Genomic DNA, 6,945 nt, shown 5'->3' with positions numbered 1-6,945 from the left:
ATATCTTTCAACAGTAGGCATTGGCGGCTGGACATACCTGGCTGATAATGTTCCGTGATAGTGGAATGACAGTTATAAATGCAATAACAGTAAATCATTCAACTATTTCTACTGTGCATCAAGCATACACATCATGCATACATTCTTTATATTTAATTTATTAGGTCTTTAGTCCACGAACTATTACCCCTACTCTTTCATTTTTATATTTTAATCTTCCTTGTGAATATTGAAATCTAGTAAATTTGCCCAACCATGTATGTGTAGTAAATTTGGCCATTTTTTAAAAAAGCGGCAATCAATTACACTGAATAACCAGGTTGCTTTAGTCATGCAATTGATTCCCTCTTTAATAAAATGGGTAAACTCTTTGTAATCATAAAATAATTACACAAAATAGGGACAGATTACAAAAGCAGCGATCAGATAAAAAAATTACTTTTGACTTATACCCCATTCACACTGCATCTCGGACCCGGGTTATTGCTGGGTTGGTGGCGTATCAACCAAGCAATTCGATTGGGTTATAAGAAAGGTTAAACCTAGGTTGCCCATATAATCTAATGCGCCGTACCAGGGTTGGAGCAGGGATCACGATTGCAGCATTGTAATTTGAAAGGGGTATTAGAAAATCAATGAACCTAAATTATGCAAAGTAATAATTATTGTGATTCCACAGAGAAAGTCTGCTAAGTAACCAGTAACATCTATTGCATGACACATTCACTGTAGCTTCTGTGAATATAAAATAAATGACTGTATATTTCCAAATTGTATCAAAATCACAGGTATGACACTCTTTTGCAGAACATAGACACTTTGTAAACATTCACATTATAAAGTATAAAGTGTCTGCCAGTGCTTGCTGGGACTTGTTATTCTGCTATAGGTATTGATCTGTTTTGATATCCTGCAGGGGTGCCAGTATGATGCCCAGAATTTTACTAGTTGTACACAGGATTTCTGGGATATGGTCACTAGGTCGACAAGGGGAAGGTGCACATGACTGAAGGTCGACATGGGGTTAGGTTGACACAAGCATTAGGTCAACATGGGGAGGATTGACAGTCAAAAGGTAGACATGGGGTTTATCCCCTTTTTTTTAGCCGACATGTGCTGACCGGTGGTATTTAATGCCCTACCACCCACTAGGGCAGGGGTTCCCAATCTTTTAGGAAACAAGGCACCCTAGAGTATCAGAATTCTTTCATGGCACCCCTAGGCCAGAAACAAAAAGAAGAAAGCAGAATAAATATAACATTAAGTTGACTGAGTGTATATGCGATCCTTGAGGTCAGTTATGCAGGATTTGCTTGTTTTTGTACACATTTTTTTTTTATGCATTAGGTTTTTATTGTAAAGTTTTTGTCCAAATAAAAAAGGGGATACAAAAGAAAGAAAAGGGAATGGGGGAACAGAAATACAGAACGGCACTTTGGCAAATAACAGTTCTCACATTTCACTGTAAACCAGACATCGTATCAATATCAAAATATGGTGGTCTGAAACTACACACATCTAAATCTATAAGCATTGAAGAGGCGCATAATCATGGAGAACCAAGTATAGTTAAGTCAGGAGGGTTGCTGTAGATGGTCGTGTTACCCATCTTATCATTATATAGGGACCATCCCAGCCATTTCATGATCAACGAGTTTGGGGAGGAGGAATAAGCAGCCCCGGAAGTCTCATACAGATAGTGGCTGTGGATTTTATTGTGTATAGATTCTATAGGGGGGATTGTATTCGTTTTCCACAGTTTGGCAATAATTGCCTTAGTGGCAATAAAGACATGACCAGCTATGTATCTATCAGCAGCCGAAAAATAAGGTGGGAAAATATGAAGTAATGCTATAGCTGGGTCAGGGGGAATTGATTGGTTTAGAATTGAGCTCAGCATTTGAAACACCTCTTTCCAGAGAGGCCGCAAGAATGGTCAGGACCAGAAGATATGGAAAATATCTCCCACGTTTCCACAGTTTCTCCAGCATAAGTTAGACGTTGCTGGCCAAATCCTATGCAGCCTCTCTGGGGTGAAGTAGGCCCTATGGATGAGTTTAAAAAACATTTCTGAGTGATTAATACAGCGAGAGATCCCAAAACAAGATTTAAATACATTTTCCCAATCTCCATCATCTAGGGGTCTTTTCAGGTCCCTTTCCCATAGAGTTTGAGAGGTCAGTTTTGGTTTATTTTTAATGGTAAGTGAGTGTGAGTACCACCATGAAATGCCTCCTTTATGAGAGAGGGCGCTCGCCTTTATTTTAAGATAAGCAGGGAAGGATGTTTTTTTGTTGGAAATCGGTATATGTGTTTGTAGCCAGTTCCGTAGCTGTAAGTAGATAAAGAAATCCTGCATAGGGATATTAAAATTAACCTGGATGGACTCGAAGGACATCAAGGTATCCCCGGCATATAAATCCCCCACTGTCTTCACTCCTCGTGAGATCCATCTATCTAGTGGTATGTTGGGGATATAGGACTTCAAGGCACCTAGCGACAGGAAGGGAGCTGGGAGATTTGCTCCTTCTACAGAAGCTATCATTTTATGCCAGATGTCCATGGTTACTTTAATAGACTTGCAGAGGGCTGTACATTTCCGTGTTGAGGAACGAGGAAGCCAAAGGAGCTCTGAAATAGGCATAGGATGGGAGTAGGTACTTTCCAGCGCTACCCATGGTTTGGGGTCTTTATCTGTGAACCAATCTCTAGTCTGGTTCAACATACATGAAGCGAAATAGCTTTCGATGTCTGGGTATGCCACTCCCCCATCTATTTTAGATCTAAGCAGAATATTTTTAGCGATCTTAGGTTTAGCCCCCTTCCAGATGTATTTAGCAAGGAGTTGGTTAAATTTGTTGAATAGATAGCTAGTGGGGGGTCTTGGGATAGATCTAAACAAATACATTAGTTTTGGCAAGAGGACCATTTTTGCCGCCGCGATTCTCCCAAGCCAAGAGATATCATGCAGCATCCAGTCCCCAGTTAGCTCCGCAAAGGCTTTCAGTAGGGTATTATAATTACACTCTAGAATGTGTTTTTCAGGGGTCAAATTGATTCCTAAATATCTCAGTGAACGGGTCTGCCATGAATAATTGTAACGTACTTTCAAGTCAGTCACAATTTCAGGTGGGAAACCCAGAGGGAGGGCATCTGTTTTACTGGTGTTTAGTTTATAAAATGAGGCTAGTGAGTATTCCTGTAACACTTTGTGAAGGGCAGGGAGAGAGTTTACAGGGTCCAGGATTAGCAATAGAATATCATCGGCGAAAAGGCTAATTTTGTGAGGCGTATTGCCAATTACTGGGCCCTTAATGTCTTCTTCACGTCTAATACATTCAGCCAGAGGCTCAACTGCCAGTGCAAAAATTAATGGAGAAAGGGGGCAACCCTGACGGGTGCCATTAGTTATTTGGAAGCCTGAAGAAGTGCATCCGTTATTGAACACTTTAGCAGAGGGGCAAGAATAGAGAGCCAATATAGAGTCTAATATCCGCCTAGTGAAGCCAAATTTTTGTAGGACCATCTGCATAAACCCCCAGTGGAGTCTATCAAAGGCCTTTTCGGCATCTAACGATAAGACCAATAGAGGGTCCTTCTTTGATGAGCAGAATTCTATAACATCTAACACCCTGCGTGTATTGTCCGGGGCCTGCCTGTTTAACACAAAGCCAACTTGGTCATGATTAATAAGGTTAGGGAGAAGATGATTTATACGATTAGCGACTAATTTAGCATAAAGTTTTATATCTGAGTTGAGTAGCGCGATAGGTCTATAATTTTGGACAGATGACTGGGGCTTTCCTGGTTTGGGTATCGTGATGATTCGGGATTCCAACATTTCTGAGGGGAAGAGTTTGGACTCAGAGGCCTCATTGAAGACCTTGAGAAGCACTGGTGAAAGTTGGGACTTAAAAGTTTTATAGAAGTTTGATGGGAAGCCATCTGGCCCAGGAGCTTTGTCTATAGGAAGGGAGTCAATGCCCTTTTGGACTTCTTCCAATGACCAAAGAGCGTTTAAGGAAAGACAGGATTCCGAGGACAATGCTGGGAGACTGATTCTGTCTAAAAAGCTCTTAATCTTCTCGAAAGAAGGTTGAGGAGTGGAAGGATCCTTTCTTAGGTTATACAGTTTAGAATAGTACTCCGAGAAGATATTAGTAATCTCAATTGGGTCATAAGTCTTCAAACCCTGAGCAGAGTAAATCATGTGTATTTTTTGTTTAGCTCTCTTGCCCCTCAGCTTTCTTGCCAACAATCTACCTGCACGGTTACCCAGCTGATAAAATTTTTGGTTCAATTTAGCTACGTTTCGTTGAACAGCGGCTAAATAATGTCTGTTTACTATATCTCTTGCATCATTCAATCGCTTAAAAAGGGATTTGTCAGCTGGATTAGCCTTATGGGCAATTTCCAGCGATGCAAGGTCTAATTCTGCCTGCTCCAGGTTTTTTCTATAATCTTTTTTGAGTTTGGCAGCAATTTGGATCGCCGATCCACGGGTGACAGCCTTAAGAGCGCACCAATGGTTGAATACTGAAGTGTCTTGAGGGGGATTTTCCTGTAGGTAATGCTCTAAAGATGACTGGATCGCCAGCCGAGCCTCCGGCTGACTCAGACTCTGACTACCAAGACGCCACGGGCCAGGTGCTGTCCTCCTATTAGTTATTTCCCACTTTAAATATAGAGGAGAGTGGTCAGACCACGTTCGGGGAAGTATTTTAACCCCGTGGAAGGATTCAAGAGTCCATTTATCTGAAAATGCTAGATCGATTCTTAAATAAGTTCCATGGGCATGTAAATAAAATGTGTAATCTCTTACCGTTGGGTTTTTGACCCGCCAAATGTCAAATAGATCATATTCTGCTAATAATTGACGGAAACTTTTAGAGCAATCACGGGGCCGACTGGAGGACCCTAACCATGTACGTGTGCTGTCAATGGTGGGGTCAGGGATTAAATTAAAATCTCCCATAAGGAGCAAGGCCCCTTTAGTCCTTTGGTGAATTTTAGCACAGAGTCTTCTACAAAAGGCCAGTTGCTTAATATTGGGGGCATAACATTATACAATGGTCACCTCTCTGTTTTCAAGGACGCCGGATAGTATTAGAAATCTTCCTTCTGGGTCAGAGTATTGGGACGAGAGGGAAAATGAGCAATGTTGGGAAATTAAAATAGCGACCCCAGCTCTCTTATCCGGACCATTAGCCGTAAAGCAATGCGGGTATCTTTTATCATGAAATAATGGGGGAGCGAAAGCTGGGAAGTGGGTTTCTTGGACAGCTGCAATTTGGACCTTGTGTTTGTGGAAGTAGTTGAGAGCTAGCCTCCTTTTATTAGGGGAGTTAAGTGCATTGGCATTGATGGAGATAACGTTAACCATTATCAGGTGGTGAGTGGACTGCTAAAGGAGGCAGAGACAGACAAACACCTAAATATATCAGGATACAGTGGCCATTCTGGTGAGAGAGTAGGGGAACAGAAAAACAAACTGAGGAGTGACGAAGGGGGAGAAAAAAAGGGAAAGAACTATAAGGACCCCCCAACGGGGGCGAGGTTGGACGCCAAGCCATGGCGACTCGAAGAGACAGCAGGGGGTAGTGGCAAACGGAAATAGCGAACTACAGCACCTGGATCTTAATCTAACCTGAGAAGATTAACAGTAATAAAAAAGTTAGAAGTATGAAACAACAGGGCATTGTCCCCCGAGGACCCCCAATATGAGGGCCCGGGGAGGCAAGCACCCATCGCGAACTCAACCTAAGAATTAGGAGGAATATAACATTTAGAACAAGTAACAGTATTACCTCAACCTGTCATAAAGGAGGGCATCAGCAACAGTATAAACAATACAATACAGAAGATAATTCTCGCCAGACTGCTAAACTATTATTTTAAATCTCTATGGAAAAACAAGTAGAATGTATACATACGTATCAATAATCTATATTCCTGTGAATAGAAAACAAGCAGAATCTGGAGAAGAAACGTAAAAAAAGTGTAAACTCTAGCAGTTAATGTTGATCAGACCCAGGCGCAGACCAGACCGGCTTAAAACCACACCCAGGCTCTGGAGCTGAAGAAGAGCGTGCAGAGTTTATAGTGGATAGGAATTGTTTTCCTTCCTCGACTGTTGACAACACCGCTGTGGAACCTCCTCTATTGATTAGTAATTTTGTGGGAAATCCCCACCTGTAAAGGATATTTTCCTTTCGTAGGGCATCCGTGACAGGGTAGAAGGAGCGTCTTTTAGCTAAGGTGGCTTGAGAGAGGTCCCCAAAGAGCTGGAGCGAACCCAGAATTCTGGAGGATTCATCGAACGGTCTGGCAGCTTTAAGAATCGCTTCCTTCACATAGAAAAAATGGATCCTCATAAGAACATCACGGGGAGCGTCCACCGGGGCACCTCTGGCCTTTGGAAGCCTGTGAATTCTATCAATCAACAGGTCGGCGGAAGAGCTATTGGGAAGAAGTTGTTGGAATATGTTAATGGCAAAGTCATTCAAGCTGCTATTGGAGACCGTCTCTGGGATACCCCGGATCTTGACATTATTCCGTCTAGATCTGTCTTCCAAGTCTGAGATTTTTCCCCGTAGGGCATCGACTTCAGCCTGCAGTGTGTCATGGGAAGATATTAGATCGTTATGTGATGAGGCGAATTCACCCATTTTGGTCTCCATATGGTCGGTACACTCACCGAGATCGTCAATTGATTTCTGACAATCCTGTAGGGTGGTTTTAAACTCCTCTGTAACATCTCTTTTGAATTGTGCCAAAAGGATTTTCATGGAGCCCACTGTAAGTGCTTAATTATCATCCAAAACGACTACATCAGGGGCAGGAACCTCCCTCTGAGTAGGACCTGGCCTCGAGGAGCATGGGGTATTTTGTTTGGACGCTTGTTCCCTTGTCTCGACTCCTTTATTGGGCCTTGCAGGTGAAGGC

Source organism: Crinia signifera, chromosome 2, assembly GCF_055691185.1.
Source record: "Crinia signifera chromosome 2, ASM5569118v1, whole genome shotgun sequence".
Classification (NCBI taxonomy): domain Eukaryota; kingdom Metazoa; phylum Chordata; class Amphibia; order Anura; family Myobatrachidae; genus Crinia; species Crinia signifera.
The sequence above is the reverse complement of the archived record's forward strand: the minus strand, read 5'-3'. Positions refer to the sequence as shown.